The sequence below is a fragment of the Panthera uncia genome, assembly GCF_023721935.1.
Source record: "Panthera uncia isolate 11264 chromosome C1 unlocalized genomic scaffold, Puncia_PCG_1.0 HiC_scaffold_4, whole genome shotgun sequence".
Classification (NCBI taxonomy): Eukaryota; Metazoa; Chordata; class Mammalia; order Carnivora; family Felidae; genus Panthera; species Panthera uncia.
Window position 1 is genome coordinate 59,083,285 of NW_026057585.1, and position 21,863 is coordinate 59,105,147.

At 44.0% G+C, this 21,863-nt stretch overlaps 1 protein-coding gene across 2 annotated transcripts in view; it reads left to right on the forward strand.

The window, feature by feature from the left end:
• The first annotated feature begins 115 nt into the window (after positions 1 to 115).
• Positions 116 to 21,863, forward strand: part of DAB1 (DAB adaptor protein 1) — a 406,172-nt gene continuing 384,424 nt past the window's right edge. For both annotated transcript variants that reach the window (XM_049617084.1, XM_049617083.1), the window contains exon 1: positions 116 to 269. The gene's annotated coding sequence lies outside the window, so the exon portion shown is untranslated. The remainder of the gene's footprint in view (positions 270 to 21,863) is intronic.

Below are 21,863 nucleotides of genomic sequence, written 5' to 3' on the forward strand. Positions count from 1 at the left end.
CCGGCAGGTGAGCGGCGCCGCGGGGCGCCGGGCGGGCGCGAGGGCGGGCGGGGCGCGGGCCGCGGGAGGAGGCGGGGCGGCGCGCGGGGCGGTCTCCTCCCCCTGCGCTGACGCGGGCCCGTGGCTCCCGGGGAGGATGGACCCAGAGCGGCGCTCGCCGGGGCTTCCCCGGGCTGGAGAGCGCGCCTGAGTGCCGCGGCCCGCCGGGCATGGGGAGCCGCTTCTTGGGCGGCTGCGGCAACGGAGGAGGATGCTCTCGGCCAGCCGAGGTGAGGCGAGGCGGGGGGCAAGCCCAGCCCCGAGTTCAAAGCGGGCAGATGCCGGGAGGGACAGGGCGCCCGGACGGCTCCGCTGGCGCCCCGGGCGCGGAGGAGGGCTCCTGGGACGCCCGTCGCGGGAGTTTGGCTGGGGGTGCGGAGGGGATGGAGACTGCAGTTTTCCGCTGGCTCCCTCCTCTTGCTGGGGGACAAGGGGCGACCTCTGCTCCTTCCTTCTGGCTCTCCCTCACCAACCCCAGCCTCCCTACTTGTGACCGCGCGCGGCCTTTCTCCAGACGGCCTCAGCCCAACACTTGTGTCTCTCGGAGACCCCCTGCTCCCTCCTCACTGCTGCGGTCCCGGCTCTTTCCACCCACGAGCCCTCCTTCGCCCACTCCAAAACCTGCCCGGTGCTTCCTATCCCTTCTCTCTGCGTCGCTAGCGGCGTCCCAGGGCCGGACCCTCTTCCCCTACTGCTCGGCTGAGCTGTGGCTCTGCCGCGACCTGTCGAACAAGTGGGTCTCTCCCTCTAACCCTTGCCCCGTTCGCAGACACCTTCAGAGCTGGGCCCTGCGTCTTCCCTATCCCAGCCCTTCCTGGGTCCTCCGTCGACTCCGTTCTCCGCCGCTGCGTCCCGCTCCCCAGGCTCCCCGCCACCCTGATAGCTCTTCTCCCCAGCCCGCCGCTCTTGGTTTCTGCTCAGGACTCCACGCTGTGCCTGGGAAGCAGAGCTCAGGGTTTGTTTGTTTTCCTACGGGGAAACTTTAAAATCGCCGTGGTTTGGCTCACAAAGAAGCCCTAACAGGAGGGCTCAGCCGCGGAGAGAACCTGGATCTGGAGTCCGAGATGGGGGGAGATTGTGTCGCGCGTCGGAAAGGCGTCTTGGGATGAGCGTACAAAGTAAATTTCAAAACGGAGGTGGTTGCTGTAGCCTGGACTCTCCTTCCCCGGCTGGTTGCGTCCCGCGGAGTATTATTGTGACCCCTGGTGGGAGGGCGCGTCTTTTCTCCGCACTTTTTAAAGCGCCTTTTTATCCCCCCTTGATGGTGGTGCTGGTGACCAGGGCGGGGGGTGGGGGAAGAGTGGGTGGGCACGAGGGAAAGCTGCCTGCAGAGGCTGATGCCACTTGGCTCCTGCCTTGGTCTCTCCCGAACCCGCCAGATTGTGTATGTTTCACTCTAAATTACCCGCCTCCCCCCAACTGCATCGCACAAGTCCTCATTGTTGGGGGTCGGCCTGGGCACTTCCGCCTGGGCAGGGAGAGTCTGAAGGAATGGGGTGGGGGTTGGGAGGCCGGGGGTGCTCGGCGACCGTGCTCCGGCTGTCGCCGGAGGCTCGGCGGCGTTCGGAGCGGAGAGCGCCCCGGCGCGGGCATCTGTGCGCTCCCGCGAGTGTCTGCGAGCTTGGCTGCGTGCTGGCGTGGGTCGGTGCCTGCCTGTGCATTTGGAGGCCTGCGCACGCCTGGGCTTAGATCCTTCGAAAAATCGGCAAGTGGAAAGCTTGCGGAATCGAGTGCGTCTTTTGCTGCCCGGGAGCTGGGCGGGCGGTCCGGCTAGCAAGTCCTCCGAGGTGGGTGCTAATATGAAGCTCCAGCGAGTCACCGGGACCCGAGCGAGGATCAGCTCTCGCGTCTCCCCCCCCCCCCCTTCCTGCTGGCCAGTTGTACGCACTTTCGCAGTGTTGATAGTTTCGAATAAAGGCCTTGTGGGGGTTCCTCTGACACTTCACAACAGTTAACATGTTTTCAAGTAATCATATAAATTAAAGGTGGCTTGCGTTCAGAACCCCCTAATTATCCGGTTCACGCTTGTACATTTATGTGCCAATTATAGGTCTTCAGGAAATCCATAAAATTGTAAACCATCCCCACCCCCTGAATTAGCACCCATTGTTTTTATTATCTCAATGATGAGTGATTCTGGATGGAACCCTGAATTGCACGGGCAAGGAGATGTTCAGGGGCCAGAGATGGAGAGCTGGGCTGGAGTAGGAACGAACACTCCACAACACCCCCCTCCCCCATCTCTTTCACTTCCTATCCTGACAAGGCTTGGTGACAATTCTGGAATTTGAAAGGGATCAAAGATTTTCTTGATTTCCTATTGAGAAGGGCAACCTAATCAAAGCCGTATAAAAGTCAACTTCTAAGCAATCAGAAATTGTCTGCTGATGTCCTTGATTGAAACCCCAGCATTCAAATGGAGTATTGAAGAACGCACAGACATGGCTTTTGAAGCGCTATTGTTCTTTTCCATACACAGAGGCCCTCGTAAAGGTTTCGGAAGTTCAAAATGCAGTGACTTGAAAGACTGACATTGTAACTATTTGGCGACGCTAAGGGCATCAGCAGGGATGAGAGCAGAGGCCGAGGTGGGCAGTGCAAACGTGTGTTACTGTCTTCTTGGGAGCAGTGCAGCTCTCCAGTGGGAATTCGGTTCTAAGCATCAAGTTGGCAATTAAAATCTCTTCCTAAAGCAGATTTAGAAGATGATTTTTAGTAGTTTTTTTTTTCTTGGTGGTTTGCTTAAGGTCTGAATAGGCATATCTGAAACATTTAATCATGTTCATTGTATTCAACAATAAAATCTGAATAAAAATTACTTATTGTTGGTGAAGCTCCTCTCACAAGCTGTTCCACAGTATGTTTCGGTTGTAAGATACACCATTGTGGGAGGCTGCGGGGAAGAGATGCTATCGCTTATTGTTCTGGTTCTCCCCAGGCCCCAGAGGAATATGCTGCTTCACTCCCCTTTGCCTTCCAAAGTAATTTCCCTTCAGTGGGTGGGTGTATGGCTTTGGTACCTGATAGTACCCTTCTTAAAAATTGCATTTGGTGGATTTCCGGTGCCTGGGGCCACCCTGCAGGCAGATGAAGCATCTAATGGAAGCAGCATTTCATTTTGATAATTCACTCAAGTCAAACATTTTGTTTTTGTAGGAATTTAATCCCTCTCTCAAACTAATAAAGCTAACAAAGCAAGAAAATCACAGTTTATGTCTTTTGGATGGCACTTTAAAAAATTGCCTACATGGAAGGCTGTTGTCAGGAACTTCCGATCGTTGTTGAGGGCTTACTGTGGCAAAGAATGTGCACTGGTTGAGTTAAGGAATTGAGGCTAGGTCACATGACCTCTCAGAGCCTCAGTTTTGTCATTTGCAAAATGAGGACAATACTGCAGATTACCTATGTGATCTTTGAGCAATTTTTTAGAGAAAACTGCCCCAATTGGGTGCTTTGGCATGTAACAGGATTTCACGAGGACGGTAACTAGCATGCAGTCCTGCTAAGAAGATAGGATAATCTTTGGAATTAGAAGGCCAAGGTCCAATCCACGCACTTTCTGACTTTGTGATGTTGGGCAAGTCACCTGTCTTATTAATAAAAATAATAAGAATAATTGCTCTTTTGGAGCACTTACTAAGACTCAGGTACCCTTTGAAGTACTTTGCATGCATTCCTTTATTTAATCTTTAACCCTAGGAAGTGAATAGCTATATTCTCATTCCCATTTGATTGATAAGGAAATGGTGGGGGGGAGCACACAGAGAGTTGGTAACTGGTCCAAGGTCACACAACAAATAAGGTACAGAACTAGAGATTTAAATCCAAGAGTTCTGGGGATGCCTGGGTGGCTCAGTTGGTTAAGCCTCTGACTCTTGACTTCTGCTCAGGTCATGATCTCCTGGTTCCTGGCTTCAGCTGCCATGTTGGGCCACACGCCAACAGCATTGGGATTCTCTCTCTCCCTCTCTGTCTGCCGCTCCCCAGCTTGCACTCTCTTTCTCCCTCTAAATAAGTAAATAAACTTAAAAAAAAAAAAAAGTAAATCCAAGCATCCTGGTCCCAGGGTCTGCCCTGACCACTGTGTTATGCTGTCTCTGAGTGGAGAGGCAGTCCCAGCTGTCTTTCACAGTGGTTGTAAAACTTAAGAGGGAATAATGGAATAGACTTTCTGTAGAAGCAAGCTGCGTGTTTTTCCGAGTGTCAGATGTTGAGAACATAAAGTGAGTGTTGCTCTGTTGTCAACAGGGCATTGGGCTGATGGTCGATGTTTTGAACACTTGCGACTTGATGAGAGTTTTGGTCAGTATGTTGACATCCGTTTGCGCTGTTAAAATATTCAGTAAGCAGGTACACAGAGATAGCATTACTGCTGTTGTCTGTTACCAGCTGTGATAAGCAGAGATTTATAACATTAAAAGGTGGTATAACAGGTGGGTGGAAGTCTGGACTTGGGTGCTAAGACTACCGGGGTTCAGTCCCCAGTTCCTCCAGCCCTGCCAGCTGGTGGCCTTGACTGACTTCTCTAACCTCTCTATACTTCTGTTTTCTTTACAAAATAACAGACCTGCTACCCAAGATTGTTGTGAAGATTATGGAAATTGACACCCAAGTGCTTGGAACAATAGTTAGCATGTAATGTTACTTAGCTGTTAATGTTATCCTTCAAATAAGATCCAAATTCTCCCCTTTGATAATGAAAAGTTCTCTGTTACCAGTGTCCTGAGGCTTAAGTATTCTAACAGTGTCCATTGTTTGTTGTTTTTTTCCTTTTCCTAACCAGGAGATGGGGAGGAAGAGATACAGTTTAGGATTCCAGGCAAAAGTTGTTTTGTTTAGCTTATTAGAAATTGAAGGGAATTGTGAAGTACACATAACATGCTAAAACCTCCATGGCACTGTACTTTTCAGCAATTGTTTTGAGGAAAATAAAGTGACTATTTGCTTGATTGGATTCTAGTAGTGGAATAGTGAAGTCTCCCTGTTTACAGATTGGAAAATGAATCAGGTTGGAGGAAACACACAACTTTACAGCTGAGAGACACCATTGGAACCCAGAATTCTTAGACTCCTTGTCCAGTGCTCTTTTTTCTAGACCAGAATGTCTTCTATACCAGGATAGAGAAGTGACCTGAAATATAAATAAAAATTGAGTGGAGGGGAGATATTGCAAGACTAAGAGCAGGAGCCAGTCAGATGTTCTGTTCTAAAAAAAAAAAAAAAAAAAAAAAAAAAAAAAAAAGTGTTCTTAGGAAAAGAAAAGAAAACCCCTTTTCTGTAAGTACATTCATGTTCATGGAAACTAGCACTGAACTCAATCTATGAAATGCATATTAGCAGGATATGAGTCCATGATGAAACACATACACACACACAAGTCGATTAATGACTTCAACACTTTGCTTAGGTTGGAGAGCAAATGATTGGGTTTCTTTTTCTGTGAGATGCTCTTTGTATTTTTCTTCCATTTAGTTTTCAGATATGGAAAGGTTTTGGTTCAGGAATCATAAAACTCCTCTGGCTTCTATTTCATGAAATATGCAGCATATTCTATTGGAGAGAAATTGCTGGCTTGCTTTTATTATTATTATTTTTTTTATTTGAACCCGATGTATAACCAATCTGCAATGCCAGTGGGGGATGCTCATAAAGAGAAAGGAAAACAGAAATACAATTCTGCTGAATAGAACAACTCATAGCTAAAATGATACAGATTTTGTGATGGCCAAGATGGGCTGTTTAGCTTAGGGGATAAAAATGAGAGGAGTGCCCTCACAGATAGATGTGACAGTTCAGGGTGACTTCAAGTCAGTGTCGACCACCTACAGTGCATCTGCAAAATGACCAACCCCGTGTATAAGCTCTGAGCTTCATAGCAATTTGACTCTCTCTGTTGGTTAGTCTCTGTTTCTTCTTCTTCTTTTTTTTAATGTTTATTTTTTTGAGGGGAGAGAGAGCAGGGTAGGGATGGAGAGAGAGTGAGACACAGAATCCAAAGCAGGCTCCAGGCTCTGAATTGTCAGCAGAGGGCCTCATGCGGGGCTCGAACCCACAAATCATGAGATCATGACCTGAGCCAAAGTCGAACGGTCAACCAGCTGAGCCACCTAGGCACCCCTAGGTGCCTCTCTGTTTCTTGACTAGACCCTGGTAATCTGCTGGTTCTCTGTTTCTTGACTAGACCCTGGTAATCTGCTGGTTCACCATCCGTCAGTTAAGCCATCCTTTCCCCCTCTTTTGTCTCAGTTTGTCTCTTTTTCAGTCTTTGTATCCAATATATCTACTCTTGTTAGTGTCACATTTGCTAGTAAAGACTGAAAAGTTAACAAATAAGCCTGGAGAGTATCTGGGAAATTGACTCAGGTCACCCACATAGGCACCACTTCTGTGTCCATTTAACACATATTGCCTGAGCGCCTACTTTGTGTCTGGCCCTGACTCTGTGCTCAGCGTTGTGAACAGTATCGAGATGCAGGGGTACAGCCTCTGTCATCTAGGCATCCTGCCTCATGCATAAATAATTGACGCAGGGTGAGATATGGTACAGAAAATATCTGCGTGGCACTGAAAGCATCCAGAAAAGTAATTTATTATATCTGAAGAAAGGAAAGAGTGGGGAAGGCTTCAAAGAAGAGATTGCATTTCATCTGGAAGCTGAAGTTTGACCAGGAGTTTTTCAGGGCTTGAAGGCATCCAAACTGGGAGAACTGTGTGGGCAAAGACAGGTGGGCATGAAGGTTCATCATTGGCTTGGAGATAGGCATAGTTCGCTGTGGCTGTAATGTACAATATGTGGCTGAAATGGATTACTTTATAGAGCATTTTCAAGATCGTGTTCCAGGGAACATTAGTGTTCCCCAAGATGGTTATGAGTATTTCAAAAGAAAGAACATTCAGAGAGAAAAATGTCCCATGCCCCAAGATGTTTGAAAATCACTGAATTATATATCTTACTCTTCTTAAGACATGGTATTTACTGACATAGTAAAGCGTCAGAGGTTTCCTCCAGTAAAAAAAAAAAAGAAAAAAAAAAGTCATTTAACTTATTAAGGTCTCAGTTTGCTTGCCATAGTACCTCTGATTTCAAGGAGCCCTTTTCAGTCTTATGAGATAGACCAGGGAACATGTTTGTAGGTAATCACTTAATGGGTTTTAAGAAGAGGGGTTAATTTTATCATGAGAGCAATATGTATGATTTGAAATGTAGTATAGTATATATATATAAGACCTAAGACGAAGTGGAAGTAACAGGATAGCGAAAGCACTTGTACTCACCACTCAGCTTAAGAAATAAACCCACGCAAATGAGGTTGAAGCCTCCTAGTAACCTTTTCCTGGTCATATCTCTTTCTTTCAGCCAGAGGTAACTGCCCTAAATTTGGTGTTTATCATTTCATATAATTATTTTGAATGTTCTTTTGGGAAGAAAAAATTCCATTGAATTCTTACCCGATTTCTAGCTGGTCACTATAGAGATAATAAGAAAGAGCTGATTTGTCTAGGAATTTTCCGTGAATAAAGGACATTTACAAGCTTCTCAAAGAAGGAAATGTGGCTTCTCCTTTTAACAACAGTGTCTGGAATATAGTAGATGTTCAATTAATTTCTGCTGAATTGAATTGTGTGCATTCTCGTAGTACATTAAGTTCATGTGCATACAAAGATTGGGGTGAAGTAATGGTTTTGTATTGACAGTATTGAATTTCCTTTGTTCACTGATCTTGACAATATAGTTTTTTGTCTTGTAAACTGGATCTGTAATTGAATAGTAACTGTCATCAACTGAAAGTCATTTCTTGATTATTTTTATTTTAGAGAGAGACAGAGAGAGAGTGAGTGCGTGAGTGAGTGAATGAGTGAGCCAGCAGGGGAGATGAACAGTGGAGGAGAGAGAAAGAGAGAATCTGAAGCAGGTTCCATGCTCAGCATGAAGCCTGAAGTGGGGCTAGATTCCACGACCCTGGATCATGACCTGAGAGGAAATCAAGAGTTGGGTGCTCAACCAACCGAGCTACCCAGGTGCCCCGACTAAAAGTCATTTTTGTGTTTTCTTGACATCGTTTGGAATCAATAATAACTACTTACCCAAATCTGCCCTATTGATTCAGTAAAGCTGTCCACTTCATTAGAAGAAAAATAACTACAAGTGTTTTCAATCAAAAAGGATATTTGTAAATTACAATGTAATTAATTACTCGGTACCCAGACACTACATACTTTGAAGGTTTATCCTTAGGGCCCCAAGAAATAATTTACTGTCAATAACAGGGTGTGACAATTAGGCACAGTCATGCCAATGCAAGCATCTCTCTTGGTGTATGTGAGGGACATCTTCTTGGAAAAGCTCCATCTGAAACACATGTCATATTTGGGAGACATTTTCCTTCTTATGTTATCCTAGCCTGTATTCATGTATTACTATATACATGTCAACATGTACAGTAAACGCTACTACATTGCTGAGGGATGCATGGTAGAAAGAATGGAAAGAGAAAGTGGAAAACTTGTAGGCTCACTGGGGGAGATCATGGTTATGTGGGAGATAGTAAGTTAGCTTTTCCCATGAGGTTTATGTTGATCATGGCTGAGAGTCTACCCCTCTGATTTTCTCTTTGATTTTGCCAGTACAGGTTTCAACGAGCAGTTTGGGGAGTAACAGTAAAGTCCAGGAGATAGCACAGTGAGAGTCAGCCTTGGGTATGACTGACCATCGGCAATGCATACAGTGTACACAGGGTGAGGAAGAGATGCCATGCACTGCCATTCCCTCGTGAGTGCCTACGGGTGCCCATGCACTGTGATGATGGCACACGATCGTGCTTGTCTGAGATTGGAGGACTTACTCTGAGCAGTATCATATGCATGCTCACAGAAGTTCTCAGTATAAAACACAACCATTCAAACATTAAAATTAAACCAGAAGTTCCGGTAATCCAATTGTGGATGAAGTCAAAGATGGGCCAGCCATATGCTGAATCTAAGCTATGGGTGTGTATTGTTAGAATGTAGTGAATGCAAAAAGGTTACTGTAATTTATTCCTTTGGGAAGATGAATAGATTTATAGACCACATAGAAGTTGGATTCTTGCCAACCTTCTGCTATCTTAGTAATTTTAATGTAGTTGAATTTATCAATCTTTTCTTTTATGGTTAGTACTTCTTATGTCATGTTTAAGAAACTCTTTTTTTTTACTCTGATGTCCTAAAGATACTGTCCTTTATTATCTCCTAAAAGTTTTATTGTTTTGTCTTTCACATTTAAGTTCTATAATCCATGTGGAGTGTGTGTGTGTGTGTGTGTGTGTGTGTGTGTGTGTGGTGAGGTAGGAATTTATTTTATTTTTAATTTTCCTCCATGTGGAAAAAAGTCATCTTGGCACTTAAGATCATTTTCTAGATGCGTTTGTGTGCGTGTGTGTGTGTGTGTGTATGTATATATATTTTTTAAGATTTTATTTTTAAGTAATCTCTACACCCAGTGTGGGGCTCAAACTTACAACCCCCCTGATACCAAGAGTTGCATGCTCTACCAACTAAGCCAGCTAGGCGCCCTCAGGCATATAGTTTGTCTACTCTTTTGCCTAGATTACATTTCTTTTATTATTTTATAGCTTATTATTAAAGCTTTATAATAATCCTTGACATTTGGCAGGACAAATCCTTACAATGTCCTTTTTCACCAGTGTTTTGGCTTTTTTTTTTTTTTTTTTTTGGCTTTTTGTCTTCCATATACATTTTATACTTAGTTTTTAAAGTTACACAAAAATACTCTTGAGATTTCATTGGAGTTACAATGAATTTATAGATTAATTCAGGGAGATGATATCATTATGGTATTGAGCCCTTCTACCCATACATATGCTACCCCTCTCCATTTATTTAGCTATTAATGTCTTTCAATACAGATTGTAATTTTCTTCATAAAGGTATCTCACCTCTTGTTAGATTTATTTTTGGGTGCTTTATATTTTTGTAGTTGCCATTGTAAATGCTGTCTCTAAAAATTACATTTTCTAATTATATGTTTTCATCATAGTCCACCTGTATTTCTTCCTCTGGATGGTGGGGCATTAGGATGGGAGGAGAAAAACTGGTGCTCATAGAATGCTCACAAAGTACTAGGTGAGTTATGTGCTTTCATTTGATACCCAGAACAGCTTCAAGGAAAGGGCTGTGGGAAGCTTAGCACCGCCCTTGACAGGGTCACCACCCTCCTTCACAGACTGACTGGCAAGGGGATGTCCTGTGGCCCAGTGGAGATGTAAAAGTGAGGAATGGGGCTTCCTAGGACTCGATCAAGCCAAGTAGCAACCAGTCCCCTTGTTCAAATAGCACAGATCTTTGAAAGATGTCTGTTTTCCCCCTGGAGTGTGAGGGGATGGCAAAGTCCTTTCCGGGGTAGCACTCTGTCTAGCATGACTAACATGATCTAGGGGCTGGGGGCCAGAGTCTGGCTCCTGATACACTAGTCTGGCATTTCAGACCGGCCGTCGTCTTCTAGTTGCCTGAGTGCCAAATTATGGCCGATAGCTACAGTCTGGTTCTACTTTCTAGGTGCATCTCAGGTCAGTGAATGTTACTGCAACCTTCAGATGAGCAGCCACAGCTACAGGGAAATGAGAAGATGTGTCCAGTCATCAAGGTGAGCTGGGATAGAGATCCAGATCTTCTGGTACCCATGTCGGTGTTCTTTCTTCCTCACCATCTTGACTTAAGATTCTCAGATATATTATGATGATAATACAGTGAAATACTCAAGCATTTTTTATTTGAGCAATCACTATTCTGCGTAGAAATTATAACTTATATCTGCAAAAATGGGGACAACAGGAGAGATGTCTACCTATGGCCCTGATGCTTACCTGCTGATTGCTATCCTTTTCTGTCTGCCTCTCTTCGTTGTTGTTTGTATGTCTCTTTTTCTGGAATTCCTTAGGTTATTAATTCTTTGATCAGCCCACTCCCACTCATTTTTTTCCCATTCAAATATTATGTATGTTTTAGGACCTAGTGGAGATACCCATTTCTCTCCAGAAGTTACCTCTACGACATTGATGTGGATAAAATTTCAAATTCTTCTTCTTCCCTTGCTGAGTGTGGTACCTCTTTCTCCTTTCTCTCACATCCTGTCATCATGTTGCATTGTGTTTTCTGGAGTGAAGCTAATATGTGCTGTGGTAATTATAGGTTGATATAAAAGAGAATGTGTCATAAAAGCAAAATTAAGGGAAGGAGAAGCTGACCACTTGGTTACCCTGATAACACTGTATTTCCTCTTTGATATCCATGGGTCCATTATGAGTGAGTTCAGATACCATTCTGTATACATTTGACTGCTCCAAACGTATCAGTGGTAAAGGAAGTCTTAATTCCAGTAGTCATAAATCAACATGGCTAGGAGGAAGGGGGTTGGGAGAATGGACTGACATTGCCCTCTTCTAAAAAATACAGATCTTACAACATAGGCTCAACTACGTTTGATGCTTCCCTCTGCCTGCTTCCCCAGGCATGTGTATCTTTCTCAGGCATCTTGAGCCCCAGACTCTACTAAACACCATCCTTCATTACATCTTCAATTGTTCTGCTCCTTGTCTGTTTCTCTGGGTTCCTCTGAAGGTTGAGAATTTCTCAAGGACACTGTTGACGTGTCTTTCATGCCTCATATGCTTGGCTTTTCAAGAAAGTTCACCTTAAATTTTTACTACTTCTAGTTTTTAATGTCTACCATAGTTCCTTTGCAGTAGAGGGAAGAGTGTCCTGTCCCATTAGTGAACTATTTTGAATCTTCGAGAACAAAATAAGGGCCTTCTGCTGTCATTACAAATGTTTCTGTTGTCTCCTTTTACTCGCAAACTGTGCCTTTCCTGTACTGCCCTCTCTCTCTCCCTTCTTTCCTTTCCTTTTTTTTTTTTTTTCTGTCCTTCTGGTTTCATCAGATCAAGGGAGTTGCATGAAATCAACAACAACAAAAGGGCTCTCAACTTCAAAGTTTGCAGTGGGATTTTGCACAGTTGCTAGAATGTGCTTTACTCACTCTCTCACACATTGTTTCAGTTGAGGAAATATTTGGGGAGCAGTCATGAGGTGGACTTTGTAGTTCCTTATCAGATCCCATGGTAATAACATAGGTTACCGTGGGTGATTGTTCGCTTCATGGGTTATCTGCAGCTGATTTAAAATTACAGCTTAACTGCTGGTGGGAATGCAAACTGGTGCAGAGATTCCAGAAAATAGTATGGAGGTTCATCAAAAAATTAAAAATAGAACTATCCTATTACAACCCAGCAATTGGACTACTAGGTTATTTATCCAAAGGATATAGGTATGCTGTTTCAAAGGGGCACGTGCACCCCAATGTTTATAGCAGTGCTATCGATAATAGCCAAACTATGGAAAGAGCCCAAATGTCCATAGACTGGTGAATGTATAAAGAAGATGTGGTATATATATTGCTGAGTATTACTCAGCAATCAAAATGAATGAAATCTTGTCATTTGCAACAATGTGGATGAAACTAGAGTATATTATGCTAAGTGAAATTAAAGACAAATATCGTATGACTTCACTCATGTGGAATTTAAGATACAGAACAGATGAACATAAGGGAAGCAAAAGTAATATAAAAATAGGGAGGGGGACAAAACATAAGAGACTCTTAAATACAGAGAACAAACTGACAGTTGCTGGAGGGGTTGTGGGAGGGGAGCATGGACTAAAAGGGCAAGAGGCATTAAGGAAGACACTTGCTGGGATGAGCACTGGGTGTTATATGTAGGGGATGAATCATTGCATTCTCCTCCTGAAATCATTATTGCACTATATGCTACCTAACTTGGATGTACATTTAAAAAAGAAAGAAACAAAACAAATGAGCAAAGGGAAAAAAGAGAGAGAGGCAAACCAAGAAACAGACTGTTAACTATAGAGGACAAACTGATGGTTACCAGAGGGGAGGTGGATGGGGGGAGGGGAGTGGGTTGAACAGGTGATGGAGATTAAGAATTGCATTTTGTTATGATGAGAATCAGGTGTTGTATAGAACAGTTGAATCACTACATTGTGCACCTGAAACTAATATTATACTGTATGTTAACTGGAATTTAAAAAAACACAAAAGATAAATAAAATCTAATACATATTTTTGCCAAACAAAAACCAAGTAAAATTATAGCATAAAGATTGAAACTCTGCCAACCAGTGTGTGTCAGGGGTGAAGAGCGTCTCTGTGGACTGTCCCTGGACACACCCAAAACTGCAGCAGCCGCATCTCCAGGATAAGCAGAACTTATTAATGGTGACAGTATGCACTGTGTCAGTGATCACTTCGTCAGGAGGCACATGCCAGGTACCTTAGCAGAAAGAATTTAATACAGGAAACTAAATAGGAAAAATTTCATATAGTGAAAAATGTGTTGGCAGAGCTGAAACTGTGACAAAGAAGCAAAGCACAAAGACTAGAAGCTGCTTCTAAATTTTTTTTTTAACGTTTATTTATTTTTGAGACAGAGAGAGACAGAGCATGAACGGGGGAGGGTCAGAGAGAGAGGGACACACAGAATCTGAAACAGGCTCCAGGCTCTGAGCTGTCAGCACAGAGCCCGATGCGGGGCTCGAGCTCATGGACCGTGAGATCGTGACCTGAGCCGAAGTCGGACGCTTAACTGACTGAGCCACCCAGGCGCCCCTAGAAGCTGCTTCTAGATCTGCAGGCACAAAGGGAAGGTGCATTGTTGCTGGAGCCCAGGATCCGTGGCTGCTGGAAACAGCAGAGGCTGCATGGTGGGAATAGGTCCCACACGGGAATGGGCTGGAACCATAGAGGAGACTGGGCCACTTCCAGGTATGCCACCTTGAAGCAGGAAGTGAGTGAGAGAGGGAGACAGATACCCTAGTTTCTCCTCCAACTTCCTCTCTCCTGCCAGGCTTTCCCATTAAGTGAACCTCACTGAAAGTCAGTTGTCAAGGGAGCCTGGGAAATGTGCTTGGGACAGGCTTCCTGCCACACCCAGCAGAGCAGGGGAAGGGGCCAGGAGTGGATCAGAGAAAAGCAGGCAAAGGACTAGTTCATATGCCAGAAAAATTAGTCTCTTACAAAAGTATTTACTGATATTGCAGAGCTCAAGAACAGCGAAGTGAAACCCTCGTTCTTCCCCTAGCTTCCCTACCCCGCCGTCCCATCCCACCTTCCTTGCAGAATGTTGAGAGTAGCCACTGGCATTCAATCTCTGTCTTGCCAGGTGGAGCCTTGTCAGTGATGAGTGCCTGCCCTGGTGAGTAGAACAGTAACAGTAGGGCCATATAGTCCCTTTTCTGCAATTCCCAAATCTAGAATGCTCTGAAAAGTCAGAATAGTTTTATCATTCATTTAGTGGCAAAACCTGATCTGATCTGACATGAGCTACTTATAATCTTTATTGGTCCCTCTGAGTATGAATAGTCATACATATGGCTTGAGAAGTATTAATGAATTTGTGGGGGTGGGGAGCCCTAGCCAGAGACAATACAAATAAGTGTAAGTGTATGACATAGTATATGCTGCCTTTCTAAAATGCAAAATAAGATCTGCACTCTGAACAGACCAGACCCAGGAGATTTGGATGAGGGATTGTGAGGTCTGTATAGGGAGAAGGAGTGGAAATGTGGCCCAATAAGGCACAGTTCTAGGGTAGTGAACATCACAGCTCTTCTGGAATCAATGCCGGAGCTGGATTCCTTTGTAGCCTGGCAGAACAGAACGCTCGTTCTACAGATGTGGAGACTTTGTTTAGGTTGGAGAGCTGGCACCCATCTTGCAGGTTCGCCAAGGGGTTCATAGTGGAGCTGGTGCCACTGCTTTTCCCTTTACAGTGAATGTCGCTTCCTGTCTGAATCTTTGGTTACTTCAAGCACTTAAGTACTCAACATTTAGGTGGAATGAAGGAAGAAGTCCACGGGTGAACCTGCACTCCAGCTGCGGTGATCTTACATTTTTGTAGCGTTTCATGTAAACACACACACAAACTATTCAGGTTTCTTCTCTTCTCTTTTGATCTTATCAGATAGATAGGATGAGTGTTACAATCCCCATTTTACAGATGGTCAAACCAAGGTTTGGCTAATAACTAGGTCTGTGGCCATGGACAAGTCCCTTAACTCTCGGAGCCTCAGTTGAAAATTGAATTCTTAGAAGCCTGTTTTGTCCATTAAGGAACATGTGGCCGCACAATTAGAGCAGTGCCCGGTGCCTGCGCATGTACATGCCACAAATGGTAGCTCCTCTCTCCCTCACCCCTCTACCTTCAGACAAGTGAGATAGATTCCAGGAGGTCACACAGCTTTAGCCTTTGAAAGAACTGCCTCAATATAATGAAGAGAACAGCGGAATGATGACAGACCTCCTCTCTCTCTGCCTTTGCTTTTTTTTTTTTTTCCAGCTTTAAGAGGAGGGGCTTGAATAAGGCCAACTGTGCTAATTTTCTGTTTCTCCCCTTAGAAATTGGGTCACATCTGTCTGTGACCTTGATGGCCACTCTTGTCCTCATAGAGCAGGATACATACAGGTGGTTATTTTTTTACTCCACATCTGACTGGAGAGGAAACGACCAGGATCACAAATACAATTTGCTGCAGAAAGCAACTTTATTTCTTGTCAGCACACATGGGACTTTGTTTATCATAATTCACTTTACATGGGCATAATAAAATATTTTCTTTTTCTGAGTATTTTGCAAGATTAATAAGGCTGCATTCTTAGGGAAAGTTTATTAATCCATAACTTACAGAAAACTCCAGAGAAAGAAGATATGAGATATGTGCTGTGGGTAAAGACGTCAAGCATGTCACTACCAGAATTGAGTTATGCATACATTACCCAGCTAGCTCTCTTCTAGGTGCATTACAGGTTACTGATACGATGGCAGCTATGTCTTGGACGTGATCTAAACCAGCAGTCGTTTCATTTGGGTTTGAAATCGGGAGGGTGTGAAAGAGTAGGTGGCAGCACGTAGAATACTCACAGCCCTTGGGGTGCTGGTCTTTTCCACCCGCTTGGCTGCACTTCGGCTGTGTGAGACACAGAGGCATGCATTTGGACCTTGGCTCCCTTGCGAAAAGCTGTGTGCCGTGGGTCTTGGCTGTCCTATCAAATGGAGATGCTGCGCTGGTGGCAAGGGTGATAACGACCACGAAGGGGATGGTGACGAGGAGGATGATGGTTACCTCTGTGTCCATTATGCGGACTGATGGTTTATGAGGAAGTACTTCGTGTTCCATCCCTTCATCCATTTTACTCAGTATTCATTGAGCCCCTGCAGGGTGCTGGCACAATGGCGGGCTCCATGGATATAGCCATAAAACACGTAGGCTTTCTTCTCAAGATCCAGGATTAGTCTGTGAAGCACAAATACACAGATGGCAACGTGGTGGCTCAGTACAACAAAAAAAAGTAATATTAGTTGAGGGATGAAGTCTGCCAGGGTAGGGAAGGGTCAGCATCTAAGCTAAGTAATTTGAAGTTGAGTTGGACTTTGCCAGTGGATCTTTCTTGTAGTAAATATGTTTCAGGTACTGTGTTGGGCGAATGTGACAGAAACTGTAGTTGTCCTTGTGGTGTGTACAGTCTACCAGGGAAGACACAAATCAACAGACAGGAAGGAGGCATGTTCTAGGTCAGGGGTAGATAAAGGTAGAGATGGGCACCTCTGTGTATGGGGAGCCATAAGTAAGTCGGTGTGAATGGATCACAAAGTGGCAAGGTGGCGGGAGCCAGGGCAGCTGAGGCTGTGAACGTCCCCAGGTGCTCCAGTTCATGGCGTCCCTGGTAGCCTTGAGATTGTGGTTGGGTGGGTGGTGGTAAAACAGCCTTTCCTTTGTGTAGCCTTTTCGGCTGTTCTCACCATTCTTCTGTTACCCAGGGTGAAGGAGCAGTCCAAGGAGAAGAGTGGTTGTATTTATTTAGGTGAAATGAGGGTGTGTGTCAGCTGTGGTGTATTTGAATGGTCTTTCAGGTGCCTCCTATGACCAGACCAACGAGCTCAGGTGCCTATGAAGGCAGTGTAGTTGACATTACTGAGTGAAACAGTCCAGGGGGAGGGGTCGGGGGGCACTGGGTAAGCCACTGTTCAGTTCTAGCCGATGGTTGCAGTAAGAGAATGCTGGACCAAAGCAACCAGGTCTTCAGCTTTTTCAAGAAAAGCTAGACATCTGTTTTTTAAATGTGAAATCCATCAGTTTAAAAATGTGCCACTAAATCAGTTACGCAACAACAATGAGACATTTGTGGTCTAATATATCTGGCCTGTGGGCTCATTTTCACTCATGAGCCAGTCATTCGTGGATTCTGGCCTATTCTTTATAATTATTATGTTATGACTACATAGATCTCTCTCAAGTGGGAACTTCAGTCAATATACCAACAGGTAAATTGGGCCATTTTTGGTAAAGGAAAGTTTCTGCAAGATAGTTGAATGGTGGAAATCGGTCCTCATTTATTTCTGTGGGTCTCCTCAGTCATCTTTTCTGTTGTTCTTGATCAAACGCTTCTGATACGTGTGAAACTTCAGCAAAACCAGGGTCCATGGCAATCCTGGTGTTATCTGTTTGCTGGGCAGCAGGGAGGTTTGCGTGTGTTTGAATCTACAGCTGCCTTGGTTAAGTTTGTTACATCCTGAGACCAAGGCAAATCCCTGTAGTGAGTCAAATGAGTAGTTTTAAGGTCTGTAAATGACAGCGTTCTGTGGCTTTCTCGTTTAGGGTTGAGACTTGACTCCCAGCCTCTAAAATATGCACATTTCAAACCAGAGTGAGAACATGAGCAACTTAGTAGTTACTGTGGAATTGAGTGAATGTCATAAATATTTATTTATCTTTTTCATAGCTGGCATAAAAATGTTAGGATATAAAAAAGTTGTTCGCTATAAAAACAACAGAAAATTCATTGGCTATCCATCTCCTGAATGCGTGTGTCTCTTTGGGTTTTCATTAGCGTCTAGCAATATACTTTGAGAAATTAGATTTGAACAGAAGCTTCAGCAGAATATGAAAGCTTCTCGTGTTCATAATTAACCCGTTTTCAGCAAGGATCCATTGTGTACAGCAGTTTCCTTTTAACCATATAGTGGCTATAGTCACATTTAATGAATTAAAAAAATTTTTTTGCATTTATTTATGTAAAAAAATTTTTTTTAATGTTTATTTATTTTTGAGAGAAAACACAGACAGAATGCGAGTGGGTTGGGGCAGAGAGAGAGGGAGGCACAGAATCCGAAGCAGGCTCCAGGCTTCAAGCTTTCAGCAGAGAGCCTGATGCGGGGCTCAAACTTACAAGCTGTGAGATCATGACCTGAGCCAAAGTCGGACGCTCAACCGACTGAGCCACCCAGATGCCCCTATTTATTTATTTATTTTTTAACGTTTATTCATTTTTTGACAGAGACAGAGCATGAAAGGGGGAGGGGCAAAGAGAAAGGGAGACACAAAATCCAAAGCAAGCTCCAGGCTCTGAACTGACAGCACAGAGCCCAATGCGGGGCTCAAACTCACAGGCTGTGAGATCATGACCTGAGCTGAAGTCGGACGTTTAACCGACTGAGCCACCCAGGCGCCCCAACATTTATTTATTTTTGAGAGAGTGAGACAGTGCATGAGTGGGGGAGGGGCAGAGAAAGAAGGAGACACAGAATCCAAAGCAGGCTCCAGACTCTGAGCTGTCAGCACATAGCCTGATGCGGGGCTCGAAACCGCCAACTGTGAGATCATGACCTGAGCCGAAGTTGGACGCTTAACCGGCTGAGCCACCCAGGTGCCCCTAATGAATTTTTCCTTCAGAGATTTTTTTTTCTTAAGAAATAATCCCTTATTTATTGAATTGGAAAACACACAAGAAATGTGGAAGACAAAAAAGTCACATACAATATTTCTACCAGAAGCAGTCACTGTTAATGTTTTGAGTTGCAGAGGTAAACAGGCTAGAGGTTGAGGTCAGATGAAATGGGTGTCTTTGTAGGCTTCTTCATTTATTTAATCTTGATGAGTCTTATTTTTCTCACTTGTGAAATAGAAATAAAAAATATTGCCTATTTTATCTGATATTTTCATGATCAAACCAGAGAATGCATATTAAGCCTGTAGCTCATTAGTTGGCACACAGAGAACATTTAAAAATAAGCAATAGAATTATGTCTTCTTTTTGCTACACACATTTTGCTTTGTGGAGTTCATGTTGTCAATACACTATTTTTTGTTAAATAAAAAAGGACAACTCACCTTGTTCCCATATCTCTTTAAGAAATACTCTCTAGAGGCGCCTGGGTGGCTCAGTTGGTTAAGCGACTGACTCTTGATTGCGGCTCAGGTCATGATCTCATGGTTCGTGGGTTTGAGCCCCACGTTGGGCTCTGTGCAGAGACTGTTTGGGATTCTCTCTCTCCCTCTCTCTCTCCTCCCCCCCACCCCTACCCCACTTGCACTGTCTCTGTCTCTCAAAAGTAAATGAGCTTGTATAAAAAAAGAAATGCTCTCTAAGCATCTTTTAATCAGTTTTATTTTTTTACAGACTTGAATCTTCATTCAACTTTTCCCTTGTATATTTAGTTGTTGTTCATCCTTTTTTATTATAAATAATTATTTGATGAATATCTCTGTTCATCAGTCTTTTGTGGTACCTTGATTTTCTGGTTAGTATAGTGACTGCGTCTCCCATCTGAAATGGGAAGGGTTACTGCCAGAATTCTCCACTGGAACTCTTGGCGATGATGGATGGGAATGTTTTATATCTATACTGTCCAATATAGTAGCCACTACCCATGCATGGCTATTGAGCATTTGAAATGCAGCTACTGTGTCTGAGAAACTGCTTTTTTTCCCCGTTTGTAACATTATTTAATTTTAGTTTGAATAGCCCCATGATCTCATAGCTACCATATTGCAGAGTAGGGTGGACCTAGGCTGGGGTTTGTTGTTTAGACAGACATATCTATAAAACCCTTAGCTTTATCTTTTGGACTTTTCTTTTATCTGGTACAGACTCAAGATACTGACTTTTTACATTCTATGCATACATTCTTTTTTGTTTTGATGGAGGGTTTGTAGAGGACATCTCACATGCCAGCTACCATGTTAAGTTAGAAGGGGCGCCTGAGTCGCTCAGTCCATTAAACGTCTGGGTCTTGATGTTGGCTCAGGTCATGATCTCACGGTTCATGGGATAGAGCCTGCATTGGGTCTTAGCAGATAGTGTGGAACCTGCTTGGGATTCTCTCTCTCCATCTCCCTTGCTCATGTGCAACACTCACTCTCTCTCTCTCTGTCTCTCCCCAAATAAATAAATAAACTTAAAAAAAAAGCTGAATTTCAAATTTTGCTGATTTAAGGACTGTTGATGTCGTCAGTGGCAAGAGTCTCGCTTAGGATGACTTCGGTCTAAAGGGGAATTTCTTGGTCTACATAACCAAATCTGGGTGCAGTCTGGCTGCGGGCACGGTTAGAGCCCTGTTTACATAGGTCTGCTTTGCGTTCTCCATGTTGTTGGCTTTGTCACTGGGTTCTCCCAGAGCAGCGGCAAACATGGCCACTGACCATCTATGTTTACATCCTACTCGCCTAGCAATGCTGGCAGAAATAGAAATGGGTCTCCTCCCAAAGATCCACAGAATGGCCTAGAGCTGGCTCTCAGTGGACTTGTCATTCCTGAATCTCAGTCACTGCAGTTACAGTTGGGGAGGTAGAATTCATGCCCACTGGTCAGCTCTGGGTGCAGGCCCACTTCTGGCGCTGAGGTGAGTTCCCCACCAAACTACGTGGACTACCCCGGAGTTAAGAGGATGATTCCCCAGAGGAGAGTCACGGTGGCCAACACATGTTTGGCAGGCAGGCGCGTGCTATACAGTTGATACCTGCTGCACTGTATTTTTGAAACATTTTTGGTTCCCTCAGTGGTCTTCTTAGGAAAGCCGGTTTGTTGGGGAGGGGTAGATTGTTCTGTCCTGCGAATTGCTATCTATTCAAGGAGCAGGCTTCTGTCGTTTACTGGGACTGTTCCCTTACCCAGAGGAGGGCCCTGTCTTCCGATTATGAAAGCATTGTGGTGTTTGGGTCGTGTCTGGTCTCACTCTGTGTTTATGGCAGTATGCTCACAAGCTAATTTCTCCTCTCTGGGAAGTAGGTAACTATGCCCCAGAGAGTGAATGAGGTAAGTAAATCGATGCATCTATTGTGATTATTTTTCATTATGAATAAGGCAAAAGATATATTGCCTAAGCCCTTCGTACAAGTATCTGAATCAAAGCCGATGGGATTTACACGTCAGACTTCAGATAATCTAGGAATGTGGTGGAGAGTGGGCACTTCAGTCCCCAGCTGGTGTATTGCAGCAGTATCTTGGGACTTATGGGTGTAATTAAACCATCCCTAATAGTAATTACAAAAAGGGACTCCCTGCCCTTAAACGTGACCGTAACCTATCAGATCTTCATAAAAGCATGAAGCTAGTTATTTCATCAGCAAAATCCACGTAGAAAATATTTTATTAATGTTTCAATTTTCTGATTCAGCCCTTTGTATAATAAAATATGGTGGCTGAAACACTTTCTTTTTTACTGTTCTTGCTCAGCCTCATGAGAGAGGCTGAAATCTTGCAGTACCATTTATGTCAATTTTCCTTTAAGCTCTCCAGCATCAAGTATATCAGCAAATTAATATTCCCCGACTTTAAGATGAGATTGACCTCCTAGGTATAAGTTCGTTTCTTGTCCTAACATCTACTGTACCATGAAATTAGGGGTCTTTTTTTTTTATGTATGTATTTTTACTTCATTTTCTTTGTGGCAGGAGTGGTGGTGGAGAACTCA